This window comes from Raphanus sativus, chromosome 4 (assembly GCF_000801105.2).
Source record: "Raphanus sativus cultivar WK10039 chromosome 4, ASM80110v3, whole genome shotgun sequence".
In the NCBI taxonomy this organism is placed as follows: domain Eukaryota; kingdom Viridiplantae; phylum Streptophyta; class Magnoliopsida; order Brassicales; family Brassicaceae; genus Raphanus; species Raphanus sativus.
The window spans coordinates 39,411,839-39,427,118 of NC_079514.1; the positions used below are offsets into that span (position 1 = coordinate 39,411,839).

General features: G+C 29.4%; 1 long non-coding RNA gene across 3 annotated transcripts; it reads right to left on the reverse strand.

Moving 5' to 3' along the window:
• Positions 1-10,704: 10,704 nt before the first annotated feature.
• LOC108854481 (uncharacterized) lies at positions 10,705-13,657 on the reverse strand. 3 transcript variants are annotated; one of them, XR_001949919.2, is made up of 7 exons: positions 13,061-13,657; positions 12,381-12,502; positions 12,101-12,297; positions 11,927-12,022; positions 11,681-11,756; positions 11,340-11,461; positions 10,705-11,260 (listed from the first exon to the last, which is right to left on the reverse strand). It is a non-coding gene; the product is annotated as an uncharacterized LOC108854481 (long non-coding RNA). The 3 variants fall into 3 exon arrangements; XR_001949920.2 differs by having other exon boundaries at positions 10,705-11,263; XR_001949918.2 differs by having other exon boundaries at positions 10,705-11,164; positions 13,061-13,656.
• Between the last annotated feature and the right edge of the window lie 1,623 nt (positions 13,658-15,280).

Sequence of the window (15,280 nt, forward strand, 5' to 3'; positions counted from 1 at the left end):
TAAAAAAATTATCTTAGCAGAAACTAAAGTAGAGATACAATAAAACTAATTTCTTGTTTTAAACTACTAGTTCAACGCATTATTGGTGATGAAATAGTTTAAGAACGAAAATCCTCACTGATATCTGAAATTTATGGAAACCATATTTTACACAATTTAAAATGGTTTAAAGAAAACTACATCGAGTTTTGTAGATTATCGAATTCGTTCTTATATGTTCGACTTGATAGTTGAGGGTCTACTCATTTCAAGAGTCTTTTTTTTAGTTCAAGAGTCTTCTGCCCTACATACTTCTAGTTCATAAGTTTTATTATTTTAACAAGTTGAAAGAGACCACTACTTCACTCCCTGTTATAGTTTATTTAAAAAGAAACTGGTGTGAATTTTAAATTTATTCAATATTTCGTATAAATTCATGTTAATACAACCTGTACAAGGTTGCTTGTTTATAATTTTACTAAACTATGTAGTTTTAGATAAAAATATTTTATGTTATGGAACATAGTACATTACATTTAGAAAAGTTTCATAAAAATGATCAAATTAATTAATCACGATTGTTTAATAATAACACTGATTAGGCGATCGGGTTTGGTCTTTTAATGCCAGAGATATGCATGTATCTCCGACTTTTGTCTTTGTCGGCTTTGTTTTTTTGACACGTGTCATTTATTATACCAATCGACTTTGTCCCGCCTTTTATAAACCAATGGTCTAAGATCACCTGGACCCATGCTCCTAATTACGTATCTACCCCACATCAATACACCGTTGGATAGCTTTGATCGAAAGGCAGAGATTCGTCCGGACCCACGCGCGTGTAATATAATTTATGAAGTTGCGTGTTACGAGAGGGAAGTGGCGCGTGACGTAAGGCCTACGCAGCTTCAAAGAGGACAAGAACGCAAGAGTGATTACTGTGGCATCACAAGGCTATGACAAACAAACCCAATATGTTCGCTTATCTTACGTGCGCTTATCTCGCGTGTGTAGCACGTTGAACGAACCCAAAAAAAAAAGCTATCTGATTAATTATGATGAAGATAAGTTTTATAAAGACTAAAAAGACTTTTCACTAAAGTGTGCCTAACACCATAATACTTGTGTATACCAAAAACATGCAAAATTAGAACAAGCCCATGACCCGACCAAAGAGCCAGTAGGCTATTAAAAACATTACAAGAACAATCCAAATCTGATGTCATCAGGCAACCCATAATAACACGACACGTCAGGGTAACATGAACCATAATGAGAGTGCTGTGATCTGTGAAAACCCCAATCATAGAGATGGAGGAGCTTTGAGGATGTACGAGCAAGTGGCAACCTCTCTAGATTTATATTGGCATTGAAGATTAAATATATTGGTAGGTCTATCCGCGAACCATAAATTATAAATATAATATATAATATTGGTATTTATGAATATAAACCCAACAAGAGGTTGGATATTTTAGCTCCTAAAATTTTCCATTAGTTTTTACTTTGTTAGGGCTTTCATATTATAAGAGTAGTCCAATAAATTGTAGATTTGCATGTTACAAAACGTAAAAGATAGTAATTCTCTGTGAGAATCATAAAATTGAAAAGCAATACCACCTATATATATATATATATATATATATGAGTCTATGAACTTATATGTTGTCACGAAGTGCCAAGAATCATGATAATCAGTCATTATTCCGGCGGCTGTAAATGCCCACTGAAGCTTTGGTTTAAAAGAAAAAGAGACATGATCACAGTTTGTATAATTGTGCGGTCAAAGGGTAGGCAAAGCATGGCTTTTGATTATTGACTTCCAATTTAACGCAACTAATGCAATCGTTTTTACGAGGCCTACCCGCATCGATCCGGGTAATGTAAGAAATTAAAAGGAAAAGAACTTGCACTAGATTGTTCATTATTTTAAAGTGACCGTGAATAATGATTATTTGTAACTGTTCGGAGAAAAAACAAAATTGGGCGCTCGAATATCTATCCTATTGTGAAAACCTAATATGGGAAAAGAATAGCAATGCTATATGAAAGTCAAATGTGAATGTTTTTTTTCTTATCTTAAAGTTTGTAGAGATATTGTATCTGAATGATTAGAAACCGATGTATTATGCGAATTTGGTTCTCTGCCCCCATTATTTGAAATGCATGTTTAGTTGTTGAAAAATGAGGTTAGTCTATAATAATAAAAATATGGCATATTATTATTTATGTATAACGATGGAGTACAATCATGAATATATTATCGACCTCAAAAGTTACTGCAACCAGCAACTGCATTCTATTTTACGTATAGTTATGTCCTCTTGACATATGAACATTAATGTATCACGGTCAAATAACTTCAATTCTTTAACAAATCATAGAAGCAGAACAAGAAAACCCCAATCACTTGCTATTGCCAATAAAATTTAACACTGAAACATGCCGTAGGAAAGAGGGGTTTATAGTGTACCATATTATCACGCATTCATGTCTCTAGCCAATAACCATTCTAATCAAACTCGACACAAAAAATTCTTACGAACACCGAGATCTATCATAACCAGCATATACACTTATCTTATGAATGTTCTTACATATCTTATCGGTGTCCTTAATTACTATACAATTTTATAGTGGTATGTACATATATAACTATATATATACACTGCACTAGTCAGCATCAGTAGTGTTTGTTCAAATTTTGGATATGTGTTTGTAGTCATATACAGTATGATATTGATTTATTGATAAATACATAACATGATAAAATAAAGTTATATATGACCTTCATAAATTAGTTGAAAATATGCTTGTCAAAGCGTTCATACTTTTTTAGGTCATAGTTACATAGGGACAGCATTGATTTTAAGATGCAGAAATATGGGTGAAGGACAAGGCTACCATTGGTCCTTTAATAATAGGTCAAAACTCAAAAAGGCTACACCACAATAATTGCCTCACTCTCACAGTTTACTGATATACTAGGCTTTTATAACTATAAATGTGATTATCATATTTTGATATGAGAAACAGATAACATTGTTTTAAACTTTTGCATATTAGTGCCGGTGGAGTTTGGTGAATAATAGGCTAATAGTAAATATTTTTTTTGAACCTAGGCTAATAGTAAATATGTTGTTAGCAAAAACGAAGATAACAAATATCGTAAATTCCGGAGGACTAATATAAATATATTCTTTGCATAAATTTTGGACTGATAGATTAACAGAAGCATCATTCATGTAATAGTTTATTACTAGCTAAGGAGCTAAGGTGAACTGTAACGGAAATTTTTATTAAATTTTTTTTTTGAACGGCATTCTATTTTTCGTGTAGGTATGTCCTCTTGACATATGAACATTAGTGTATCACGGTCAAATAACTTCAATTCTTTAACAAATCATAGAAGCAGAACAAGAAAACCCCCATCACTTGCTGTTGCCAATTAATATTATTTTTGACCACAAGATTCTGAAGAGAGAAATACATACAAACATATTCAAACACTAATTAAACCAAAAAGCAAACAAAGGTATTATTAACATACCTACATACATGCATTTGGTAAAAGTGAAAGTTAGATCGTCCACATTGTTTATCCTTTATCATATTAGAATTCTGAGTGCATAGTTTTTAATAAAAACCACATATGAAGTAGGCCTAATATGAAGCATGAAAGTTGGTTTAATAGAGTTTGGGACCCTCGTAAAAGCCATTATCCATGTATATATATTTATATGTGCTATATCTTCTGGGTATATGTATGTGTGTATCAATTGATGTGTGTTCATATAAAATATGAAATATTCACTTCACTATCAGAATCATTTGTTATACATATACCTCTCATGTCAATCTTCTGTTGTGTTTCATTTTGTCAAGCACAGAACTTCAAGAATAATACTTAAATTCATAAAGTTATGAAATTTGAAAAATGAAATTTTTCATATCATTGGAAGGAGAGGACTCAACAAACAATATATATAAATATATATATATATATATATATATAGTATATAATGAGCAAAGGACGACTTATCTGATGTTTCAAAAAAAGACAACTTATCTGATACTTAAAAACTAATAGATAAATATATTTCGCAAAATATATAATGCATGTCTTAGTGTATTTTTTTTATGTCTTGGTGTATTTCATCACCCGCATACGTATATTAGAACATTTTATAGTGGACTATACACTGAAGAAGTGATATTAATGAAATCAATGCCCATACTATGTATGTAGAGTTCCGTAAAATGCCAAGATTCACAATTTAATTTCCTAAATAATACTCTTCTCTGATGATAAGTAAAATATAAGACACACACATACACATCTATATATGTATGTATTTATTTCTTATATGTGATCCTGATTGTAAGATTATTCTTCTTAGACTTGGGATCAGTTCTACTACATATTCGTGTGAAATACATAAAACTACGATAAAGAAGAATCCATTTAGGAAGGAAGGGTTCGATCCTACGAGGAATATGGATATTTACTGATTTTTTTGAAGAGTAAAGTGATCTTGCCATCATGTCATAACCCAAACAATGTTACATATATATAAGTAGTTCCAAAGTTCTAAATGAAAAAAGTATGTGTTTATGTTCTTTTCTATATAAAATAATTAAACTAAACCTAAAGTAAGGAAACTAGAAAATGAAAACATGAATGGGGAGTAGTAGCTAGGGATATGGGGCCTTAGCAGTTACTTTTTGAAGAGCAAGTTGTAAGCATCTTTTATATATTTATATTCTTGTTCAATTATGAGATTCCAACTTTTACATTACCACAACATAGTGTGGTATCCTACATGTCTCTATTTATTTATTTTTATAATTATTATTATCGTTCATCAATTTCTATAGTTAACTTTCACAATATAATAAAACGCAATGTCATTTGCAATAAAAATAGCCTCATCCTCTTCCCCCTATCTTTTCAATTGATTAGGGATTAAGGTTCACAGAATACAACGTATGTCATGAGAAAGTGAATAGAATGTACTAAATAAACTAAAGTTATATTCCATATTGATGCAACCTGTGCTTCCAATGTTTATAAACTGTAAGTCATACTTATTATCGTCAGTTCCTGAGAAAATAAGTTTACCATATCGTACGAACCATAAATCCTAATGAATTTGGCAAAAAAAATTTATTAAATTTTAATAAATAAATATATTTACTCAACTACAAATAATAAATGTAATAAATTACCAAAATAAAAGGTTGACAATATAAAATATTTTTTGGTATAAATTTTTGTGTGATGGTTGGAGATGAAAAATAAAATTTAACACAAAATATCATGTAATTTCAACACCAAATTTGACACCAAATTTGATGTTATGTTTGGAGATGCCATTAGATCTGATTATTTATTTTCTTTGTTTATACCGCTATCGAATCTCTAGTAGTACTTTAGGTGAAATAGTCAGTATATGTATATAATGCACACTACAAAAGTGCACACATGTGTTTTGTCCAACCCCTTTGAAAATTTATATACGATTTGTATTTTAGTTAACTCACATTTGATGAAAAAAAAGTCAGAATTGATTTATTGATTAAACATTTTTTGACCTACCCTATCCTCCGAAGAGATTGATAGGCATTTTAAACATGGATTGTTCTGATGGCTAGCAAAAGAATTGTGCTGATGATTTGGGCTTTATCGGGCTATTCTTGAACTGTGCTTTCGATCCGTCGCCCTTGTTTTCTTAACATGTTTTAGTACAAACGAGGCCGAAGAGTTCTTTTTTTCTGGTCTAAATCATTACTTGAAGAAAGAAGAAGATAAATTGTGTTAATGTATTGGACTTTATTTCCACAAAAGTTGAAAAAAGAACTTCGAGTGAATAACCTTAATTATTAGTGAAGTGGATATTTTTGGGGTCAACAACAATAATTATTAGTGAAGTGAATCGTTACATAAATGAAGAAATTAATCAAGAAGATGATTGGCAGTTTGACACCGTGCGACGTGCGTAACAGTTTTTAATATGGCTTTGACATAGATTAGTTGTACGAGGTTTTATGAAACTGTTAGAGAAAATAGAACTCTACCATCTAGAATTGTACTTGATGGATTCCATGAAATTATATATTAAGAAAATTCATTTCACATTTAACCGTCGTACCATGTATATCGTTCATAGGGATGATTCCGAAACAATCACTCTGGCTGTCCGATCGCAATACTCTTTCCAGAGATAGTCTTAACCTTGACTATATGTGCTGTATATGTATACTATCTCATTCCGTGGATTATGAGATTTTAACTTACATTACTTAGACTCAAGTCACTCGTTGATTTGCATTGAATTTGTTTGATCCGGTAGAACTAGTCAGCATGGAGATTTCGGTGCCTGATCAGCAGGTTAGAGGGTCCAGAGAAACAACGACATTCCGGTCTGAGGTCTAGGTCCCAAATGATATAGGATCACTTCTATATAAGCTCCAGTGTTGTGCTTAGTCTGTTTTATTGAGACAACCAAGCCCACAAATCCGTCAGCGATATATAGCGTTTTGAATGGTACATATTATATATATATATATATATATATTATGTTCTTGTATTTTATATATATGGATATAGCCAATTTGATAAACCACAGATTAAATCTCTATGTCGTTTACTTTATTAAGTTTATCTGCATCTACTCATAGTCTCTCATATCTGTTAGGACACCATTAGTGAGAATATCTTAATAAATACTTTACCAATTAAAATAATAAAAATATTAAAATAGTAAAGAGAATCTTCTCTGTTAAAAGTATACTATTTTTATCTATCATAAAAAGTCATAATAGATCTATTTCATTAATTACATAATATGACATAATAATCAATAAGAATATTTATAAATAAATGGATTTTAACTATAAATTTGAATTTTATTTTTAATTATAACAAAATCTGTTAAAAAATCTAACAAAATCCTACTCAGTTTTTTTAATATTTTTATTAGATAGATATATTAACTGATTTCTTAATTAATAATATAATATAAATTAATATTAATTAAATTTTATCATAAAACAAAAAAAGTTTTATGCTGCTTTTAATAAATTTATAATTACAGTCTGTATGATATTAAAATAGAAGTATTATCTAAATTTAATATGAAAATATTATATCATATTGGTAAATTAACCTATTTAAAATTTAAAATTATTTCATTTAGATAAATTATAATTTACCATTAAACGAGTTAAAATTGGTTAACTATATAATATTTTTATACAAAACTAAAGACTAAAAAATCATATTTTGAGGTGATCAAGATTAACAAACTGGAATAAAACAATCCACGAAACAAAGATCTTTATAAAAAGGCCCAGCAGATCTAACTAATAAATCACCAATTCTATTTTTCTGTCTGGCTAGCTCAAGGAGCAAGGCCTTTGGAGTGATTGAATAATAAAAGTTTGCCTTGGTGTCAAAAAAATAAAAATCACCAATTCTATTTTGTGTTCTTGAGATGGAAGATATCTTGAATTTTAAGAAACATACTGAAAAGTTTGAACCATCTCCAATTCTATTGCAAAACTTGGTCAAACTCGGAGTTCCTTTATCATTGCCAAAAACATTATAACATGTCAGTTATGTCATTTATAATCACTAGAATGATTTTTAAAGTTTTTAGAAAAATAAACTAGTATATCTAAACATATATTGTACTCATCACTAAACCAATCATAAAATTAGTTAGTAATATAGTTAATAATGTACAAAGATCATTATTTTCTTAAATAAAAGTTAGAAATACCTAGTATGATTAAAATATATATGAAAATAAATGATATTAAATATAAAATTTTAATAATAAGTTGTGTACTTTTATCATATTGTTTTGATCTTTATATTATTAAAATAAATTTAATAATCACATTGACCATAAAATAAATTTTAGTTTTTCCATATATGTTATATTTTGAATTTTTTTGAACGACCATAAATTAGTAAAATTGTTAAAGTCTTACACTAAAATTTTTAGGGCAATTTTCAAATTTAATAATTAGTTGTACCATTATTCATGTTTACCTTAACTAAAGGAATATTTTCACAAATATCTTCTTCATTAATGAAGTAAAAGACTCTTATACTATCAATTTATATATATATATATTATGTAATTGACTAAATAAATAACAAAAAATCTTTTACAATTTGGAATTATATGTTTTAAAATTTGAACTTTTTATAATTTTTTTTTTAGTTTTTTAGAATTTTCTTTTTGAAATTGGAAAATTATTTTTGAAACTATTTTAAAGAAAAATTATTTTGAATTTTTAGTATTTATTTAATTATTTATTAAAATCCTCAACCCCATCCTCCAAAAAATTTCCTCAAATCTAAACTTTAAGTCTATAACTCTATATTATTAAATGTGATTAAGGTAAACATGAAAATGGTATTAAGAAAGTGGTTGATTAGGTAATTTCCCAAAATTTTATGATCAATGATTTTTTTTTTATAACAAAATACAAATAATCATAAAACCTTATGAGTAAAAAAAATTTCATATTACATAGATCAAAAATATGTATCTACTTTAATACTGTTAAATTAAAATATATACTAAAAATTAAATAAATATTTTAATATTAAAATTCTAGAAATATGTATTTGAATTGAGAAAAATAAATATTTTTACAATTTAAATTTGATCAAATCCCTAAAATATATTTTTATACATCTTTTTTATTTAAAAATAATATTCTTTTCAGAAAAAGAACTTATTTAGTTAACAATTTTTTTTAAACTATATATTGGGTGTGTTATTTCATGGTATAGGTTATAACCTAATGCGAAGCATCCATTCGTACAGGTCAACATATGATCCATATTAGATATTTTGGGAGTGGTAGTGAGGTTACGCCCTTAATGTGCAAGTGGTAGGGTTTAGATCTGGGTCTTTGGTTCAAATTCATGTCAGTTCTTTATAGTCTTAGATATTTATATCCAATTATACATTTGAAAATTTTAAGATCGGGTTAAGATTTGAGTTAATTAAAGTCTAAAATACATATAAAATATTTATAATTTTGATATAGATATAGGCTGATTAAGGTATTCAACAGCTAAGAAATTCTGAAATATCTCAATCACAATTTAACTGAATTCTATCATATGTATCTAGAATTTTAGAAAATAACAAAAATAAACTATTGATATTAAACATTTTGAATTTTAAATTTTTCAAATTACTTAAATTGTTACAGAATAATAAAGAAGATTGCAAATGAAAAGACATTACAACTAAATTATAATTTTAAATATAGAAAATAGCACACATGATTTCATTGTATTGAATATTAATATTTTAATTTTTAGATAGGTATAAATCAGTTTTTCTCGAATCAGGTATATTAGAATCGTCTTTTTTTTTGGAACTGCGTTTATTTGGATTGACTCTTTTCTGTTAACATATTTCCTGACAGCAGTTAGAACCAATAAATACTTGTATGATTTCGATTCTGTTTTTGGTCAGATATTTTGAATTGGTTTTGGTTTAGATTTTCGGTATTACCACGCGACCTTCGCTTAATGAGCTCGTTTTGGGGTCAAACAGTTTCTGCTCTATTATGAAAACTGGTTATGTACTATGAACATTTTAAACGTCAATTCCACAAGTGCTTGTTCCTAATATCCAGATCAATTTGTCAATAAATAACCATCTTCTCTTGACGAGATAACAGTTATTACATCAGATCTTACCAACTAAACATTGGAACTCAGTTAACAGGATGTCAAGAATTATTGGAAAAAGACTTTGTAACACACAAACGCATCTCCTTGTTTTTTATGCGCACTTGATCATTTGATTACAGTATGAAAGTCACTGTTCCGGCGCACTTGATCATTTGATTACAGTATGAACTCTCATGCCGGAGAGTTCACTGTTCCGGCGCCCTTTTCGGGATGATAATAATTTAATGTTTACTTACAAGGATCAAAAAAAAAAAAAAAAAAAAAAAAAAAAAAAAAGAAAAGTCACACCGAATCTCTTAATGCAATTTTCATAGAATAAATGCTAATGAAACTCCAAAATGCTACTAGTAATATATTTGGTGAATCTTTTAATGCAAACTAGATTCGTTCTCCGCGCTACGCGCGGAAAAGTGTATTGATAGTTTATTTGCCGATCATATATTTCAATGTTTGTGTTTGGAATGAAATTGTTCTATTTCTCAAAGCAATAAGAAAGTCGGTGAATTATTTAGGAGTGTTCAATCTAGGGGTTGCTCCGCCCTAGGGACGGTTGAGTTTACGGTAAAATTATTTTATATAACATTTTAGAGATTATTTTAAATTAAACATGATAAAAATCATATTGTAATTTAATTTAACTTTGTTAATTTTAGTTGGAAGAACCACTAATGTTTTCTAAAAGAAGATAAAATTCAAAATTAAAATTTTTAAAATGTAATGGTTTATATTTTTTTGATTTTTATTTCACTTTGATATAGTCGAAGAAATCTAAAGTTAGAATACATAATACATTTTTCATAAGAGTTTCAAATTATAAAATTATCAATCTAATTAATTTTCTCACGATGATAAACTAATCCATCTCCAAGATAAATCAACTGAGAATATAAATGTCATGTGATAAAATTATAAAAAGTAATATTTTAAAATACTATATAAATAGTTTCATTAATTTCATAGATAATAATTAATATATTTTATTTAACGACAAATGATATTTATAATATGTCTGTTTCAATTTATAATGAAATATGATTTAACTTTTAGTGTTTGAGCAGAAGACTCTCTTAGCTAAACCATGAAGCCGAAAAAATACAATCCTCACAGAAGTAATACTTGCATTTGGTGACAAATAGAGCCATGAAAGGCTCTTTGCATATGAAGCAAGCAAAGGGGAATGTACCTCTGTCTTTGTAGCTATTGTTGTTAGTATCATCATTATCCTCATCTTTAATTCCCATATCTTTATTTCTCTTCATAACTCTCTCTGTCTTTTCCCACTCCTTTTCTATCCTCATCCCAGTTTGTAATCTCTATTGTGATGCAAGACTTACATCCATCTCCATATCTGCACTTGAAAGCTCTTATTATTTCTCTTCTTGCTGCTCTAGTGATAATAAAAAGTCCGTTTAATAAAGATCCTTATATCTCTTAATCTTGGAGGTGCTTTGACTCCTACAAACAACAAAAAGCAAGAGCCAGAAGGTTTTTATATAAGTTTTTTTCGTCTGACAGTCTCGGTCTGAGTCATGGCATACAAACCCATGATGCCTGCTGGGAATAAAAAGAATCAAGATCAAGACAACTCTGAGTGCTCTCTTTTTTCTGGAGAAAATAGATAAGAACATACCTGATTTTTGGTCATGGAGTGGAAACTGATGAGTTGATCAGACATGTTAGTAGCTTGATGAGAAACCCAAGAATAGTGATCAGCAACAACTGCATCCCAATCCATTTAGTAAGAAACAATTCCTGACATATAAAACATACAGAATTAACTATATATTAATGGACCAATGCTGTTAAGGAGATACATATATAAGCTTAGACAGCTAAACAAACTAAATCACTTGGACTAAAACCAGTGATATATTCATAATTAAAAAAAAAAGTATGCTGTGTGCAGTGTGCAGTATAGGGATGCATATTAATTTAAAAAAGTTTAAAATCACACAAAGAAGGAGCAGAGACCTTAACAAGTTGGTGGTGTGGCAAACTGTAGCAGTCCCTAGAAGCTTGAACTCGAGCCATTTATGAGCGTATAGAGCTGAAATCAGGCAGAAATAAATACCAACAAAAGGAAAAAGATCTGTCGTTAGATATGATAGGGACCAACCCAAAAAAGATAACAAAACATCAAAACTCTGATCATATGGTTGTAACGAAAACACTCCGGGATTTCTAAGCAAGAGTAAGGATATATGTTTAGAGAATAACCTATCATAACTCTAAATTAAAACAGAGAAGACAGAGATTCTCAACAAATACTTTACGCCACGGTGAACAATCTTCTATGAATGAAGGTGACTCAACCTGAAAAAGCAACAGAGTTTTTTAAAAGATGCTTCTTCTTAATAAAATCACTGTCAGAAAAGGGAAGGATGCTAATACCCCCTAGCGAGGTCAAGAGCGAGCTGAACAACAACACTAAATGCTAACTTTCTTCTTCTGTTCTTGATCAAGAAGGATTTCAAAGCACCACCTTGAAGTTATTCAACAACAACACAACATATACTGTTTGGCATTGCTAGTGGACCACTCTCTGTTTGTAGTTGTAAACATGATGCACCCATTGTAGCTCCTATGAACTGCAAATTTCAAATGATATCCTCACCATCAATATCTGACAGTGATTGTAAGAAAAGGGTAACTGCATAAGTAAAATATATACCTTAGTAACATTTGGATGGTCCAGTTTATGCCAAACAGCAACTTCCTGAGCAAAATCTGCCTTCAAAGACACAATCTCAGCTTCTGATGTATGCCCTTCCTCACCCCAATCAAGCAGCTTCACTGCTCAGTTTTACCACAATGATTAGCTCAATTTAATTACAGTAATAAAGCTTCTTTAAATACTTGCATTCATGGAATCTATTAGCCATTCATCCCCATTTTTTCTTCTTAAATTAAATTCTTGAAAAAGAGAGATTGGGACAACAACAGCTGGAATCACATGAAAGAGATCCACAAAGCAAGAATCATAATTAGCCAAGTAGGCCTTTCTAGTAGCTGAAAAAACTTAAACCCGTGTCGGCTTCACCGAGATCACAAGAGTCACCCACTAACGAAATAAACTAAATTTATTTAGCAAACTTAATCAAAGCTTTTTTTTTCTTTTTTTTTCTTCCAGAAATGGATGAATCTGAAAAGCAACTTTTTGTTCAAGTAAAAAGCTGTAAGAGAAAACCAGAAACAACGACAGAGTACAGCTCAATGTTGTAACTTAAAGTAATCTGATTTAACTGTAAGACTAAAAGTCTCAAGTAAACAACACTTTACAGTTACTAAATCATATAATCAAAAGGGGGAATACTTAGTGATGGAAGATAAAACGACGGTTAGGTGACTCACCGGCGACATCTTGACCGTCGTAGACACCACGAAGCTCTGTTACTGAAAATTCATTCCAAAAGCTAAAGTCTATTATTTCACTCTTAACATCTGTGAACTCACATGTTTTTATCCCTAATGAAATCAGAGACTTGTTAAAGCTTCAAGTTTTTTTTTTTGTTTCACCAACAATTCTATCCCTAGTGATTTGCGAATCTTGTCACTAAAGGTCTCGCCATTAAAAATCTCTCCGGTAAACTTCTGACGTCGAACGGAAACCTGAAACATGTTCAGAAAACAGTTAATCAGTCAATGAGGTTGAGAGATAACACTGAACAGAGTTGTAAAGATGTTCTTCGAGAACATTCTTAAATGTTTGATCAAATTCAAAGATCGATTCTAAGAGAGATCAGAATATAGGGTTTTGGTTTGTAGACATGAAAGGGGGAAAAATATATGAAAGGGGAAAAAATATATGAAAAAGGAGAAAAAGAAGGAGGTGAAACGTATTCATTAAGACGATATTGAAGAACTCCATTGATTGATGACAAATAGGCTCAGTAACGGTGAATGTATGAAGAGGAAAGGAGAAGATGAGGACAAAGGAAAGAGATGATATAGTTTCAAAACGGCGTATATCGTAAGATAACATTAATCTAAGTCCATAACATTAACTGGGCTATGTTTTACGAAGCCCAACAGAAAAATGCGATTGAAGTCCAACTGATTTGATTTAAGTGACGAATCTGACATGGGAATTTTCTCTTCTCTGATTGGTCTGAATTAAATCGCTGATGTGGACATGCTCTCCTTTGATCTTATTAGCCTTTTAGTATAGTATTGATTTTCCAAGAAAAGAGAATTTTGATGCAATTTTCCAAGTAAAGGACAATTTTACTGCAATTTTCCAAAGAAAAAGGAAATTTTGATGCAATTTCCAAGAAAAGAGAGCAAAATTTATTAGTTTGTTAAAACTACGGGAAAACCCAATAAAATATAGTATAATCTATTTAAATTAATATTCTATAAATTAATATGCACTAAAAACCTCTATAAAATAATATAATTTATAGTTGTAAATTAAGTTTTTGGTTCAATTAGTACATTTATATATTAATAACTTCTATAAATTAATAAAAAATTATAATTTGGTGTAGTCCAAACTTTATTAATTTATAGAGGTTTTACTATAAATATTTTCGATTAAGTTCTTTCGTAGTTATAGAATATTCATAATGATATAATAATATTTATATATGTACACACATATATGTATTTAAAAACTAATTGAGAGAAACTCATTTGCATTTGCAGGCCCGTCCCTTGCATAAGGCTTATGAAGCATATGCTTTAGGCCACAACTTATTAGATTAGTTTTAAAGGCCACATTTTAAGAGATATTTTAATGCAGTGGTTTCTTGTTCGCTAATACCTGTAAAATTTGAGAATTCAACTTCTATTATGGTGAACTTTAAAAATAAGATACATATCATTTCTGCCAGATGTCATATAATATACTATTTATTTAACAACATGATTCTTTTGTTGACAAAAAATGAAATATTTCTCTTAAAATAGTTTCCGTTCTTAATAATTTAATATATAATATATGTTTTATGTATTTTATTATACTGTTTAATTTCTGTTCTTAATAATTTGTTTCTGTTCTTATCTTTTTTTTATTATACTGTTTAAATTTTTATAGCTTCTTATGAGTTTTATCTTTAAAAGTTATTATAATATTAAATAATATATATAACTTTAATACAATTCAATTATATGAATAATATAATCATTTGATAGTAAAAATATGAGGCCACATTATGTTAATGTGCTTTAAGCCACCAAATTAACAGGGACGGCACTGCTCATTTGCTCTTACGTTATATAGTCAAATATGCATTTGGAAATATTTTCCAACATTTTTCAAACTGGTTAAGGCCTGAAGCATTTTAAATGAAATCTTATTTATTTATTTATTAAAAAAAATTCAAAGTCTTATCCCCCTAGATATTTTTCCTCTGCTGCTTTTTAGCCACTAATTTGCTATCCACTCACGTTTTTACTATCTACTCACGTGTTTTACTATTCACTCACGTTTCAAACAATTTAGTTATTTGATCATTTATTCATTAACCAAATGATGCGTTTTCAATTCATCATTTCACCAAGTCCAAAAATATTATAAGGCTGAGGTTTTACCGATTTGGACCGTTGGGAAGAGCAGATCATATTAGTTTG